Source organism: Electrophorus electricus, chromosome 6 (assembly GCF_013358815.1).
Source record: "Electrophorus electricus isolate fEleEle1 chromosome 6, fEleEle1.pri, whole genome shotgun sequence".
Lineage (NCBI taxonomy): Eukaryota > Metazoa > Chordata > Actinopteri > Gymnotiformes > Gymnotidae > Electrophorus > Electrophorus electricus.
In genome coordinates this window covers 7,985,799-7,988,298 of record NC_049540.1, presented here as the reverse complement: position 1 = coordinate 7,988,298, position 2,500 = coordinate 7,985,799, and the positions used below count along the sequence as shown (strand labels likewise).

The 2,500-nt window shown below is 48.9% G+C and overlaps 1 protein-coding gene across 2 annotated transcripts in view; it reads right to left on the bottom strand.

Moving 5' to 3' along the window:
* The window catches only part of dcc (DCC netrin 1 receptor), a 212,284-nt gene that overhangs the window by 10,906 nt on the left and 198,878 nt on the right, over positions 1-2,500 (bottom strand). The gene's annotated exons all lie outside the window — the stretch shown is intronic.

The window sequence follows — 2,500 nt, the reverse complement described above, 5'->3', positions numbered from 1 at the left end:
CTTAATAATGTCTCAATCACTGGAGTGCACACAGATAAGCACATTCCCACACTCACACATCAAATACTTGTAATGGTTACATGGAAATGGAGCAGCATCGTAGTCGTGATGGACTTAATGGCAAACCATGTGAAGACCCCCCCCCCGTCTTCCCGACTAGACAGCAGGAATGAGACTCACCTGAGGTATCATCAGGGAAAAACACACACAATCATTTAAATTGATTACCTAAAATGATTACCTAAAATGAATAATCTATACGATACACTGATAATTATCCTAAAATTAGCCATGCTCTTTCTCTCTCTCTTCCTCTGCATTTATCTGTTTCCCTCTCTTGCCATCAATACTCCTAACTGAGTTTCAACATGCCCATCCAGGGTCCCAGGCTGAAGGACTCAAAGCCAATCCACCCTGACTGCACGACGAGCAGGGCAGAATTAGACGGCGCTCTCGCGGCTCTGGGGCTGCTACAGACAGAGTGGAGTTTGACAGAAAGCCTATGAGTATTAGTTCAACACTGATAGGTCAGTTCAGCCAGAAGTACTTTGATAGTCCTCTCATCCATTCTGAGCCTGCAACCTGCTCTCAACGTGCACTGCTCTGTCCAATCAGCTGCCTCCAGCAGGCAGAGTGAGTGTTATCGAGGGCAAAATAGACGAACTTGCCCCAGGCTGGTTGACCTGCTGACTCCATTCATAGAAATGCTGATAAGAGACACCCCCTGAAGACCCATCAGAGTGACTCTGGGTGAAGGGGCTCTTAATCTGCTGGGGTGGAGGGTGGATGGGTGGAAGTGAGCAGGGCTTCTCTGTGCAGTGAACAGGCTTCTCTGTGCAGTGAACAGGCTTCTCTGTGCAGTGAACAGGCTTCTCTGTGCAGTAAGCAGGGCTTCTCTGTGCAGTGAACAGGCTTCTCTGTGCAGTGAACAGGCTTCTCTGTGCAGTAAACAGGCTTCTCTCTGCAGTGAGCAGGGCTTCTCTGTGCAGTGAACAGGCTTCTCTGTGCAGTGAACAGGCTTCTCTCTGCAGTGAGCAGGGCTTCTCTGTGCAGTGAACAGGCTTCCCTCTGCAGTGAACAGGGCTTCTCTCTGCAGTGAACAGGCTTCTCTCTGCAGTGAACAGGCTTCTCTGCAGTGAGCAGGGCTTCTCTGTGCAGTGAACAGGCTTCTCTCTGCAGTGAACAGGCTTCTCTCTGCAGTGAGCAGGGCTTCTCTGTGCAGTGAACAGGCTTCCCTCTGCAGTGAACAGGGCTTCTCTCTGCAGTGAACAGGCTTCTCTCTGCAGTGAGCAGGGCTTCTCTCTGCAGTGAGCAGGGCTTTGGTGATGGATGGCAGGGGTTGGGGAAGAAGCACACAGTTTGAGGAGAAGCGCACAGCCAAAGAGGAGATTGCTTGTCTAGTCTTTTCGCTGCCTTGCCGCAGTGCCTGTCATGCACCCAGAAAGACCAGAGGTCATGCAGTCTAGCAAACGCCAGAGGCTTGGCCAGTCCTGTGCCTTGTTTTTGGCCCAGACCAAGACGCGACCCATTTGCTGTAACTGCTAGAACAAAGAGGCAGGCGAACCATTAAGAAACCTATGCAAATCTTCCAGCGTTTCTATACACTGTGTTTAAAAGGAAACATTTCAAGACTAGACATGCAAAAAAAAACAAAAAAACAAAAACAAAAAACAAACAAACAAACAAAAATAATAATAATAAAAAAAATCACAAAAGAATCCACATTCCTTGTGGCGACTCCGTATGTGTAGCATGTGATTGTGATGCGTCTGCTGTGCCTCCTAGAGACAGCGGCCTCTAGAGGCCACGGGCTGAACTGTGAACTGCACAGTGATAATGGCTTAAGGACAACCAATTAAATCATGACTAGAGGGTGAAGCCTGCACTGGTGCATCAGCCCGAGCACATCTACATTACCACCAGCATCCTAGGCAGGATCAGGGGCTGCAATGGCAACCACAGTCCACCCCAAGTAGCTCGCAGGTGGGCAGGGAGCGGCGCGGTCTCCCCTGGGGAGGGCAGAGAACCCTGGAGCACTTGTAATGTTTTGTGTGAAAGAAATCAATGTAGATCAGAAGGTGGGAGGAGGCACAGAAAAGTATAGATGCGCACACACACACACACACACACACACACACACACACACACACACACACACACACACACACACACACACACACACATGCACGCATAGTTTCGCAATGATCAGTCGGTATACTCCAGGCTTGGCTACTAAGTCAGTGAGGAAACCCGAATGAGATAGAAGTTTCCAGAAATGAATTAGATCAGCTTTGACCTTTCTCTGAGAAGAGCCTCAAGCCACAGACACTGGTAGACATCTTGTCTTCCTCTCTCCCTTTCTCTGTGTTTTCCTCTGTCTCCATCCCTCTCTCAGCCTCATTCACATATGAACCATGGCACAGAATGATCTGCCTCCAGTGCCAACTCTTATGACAGAATATTCATGATATTGAAATCAAAGCAAACATCGCAAACAGCC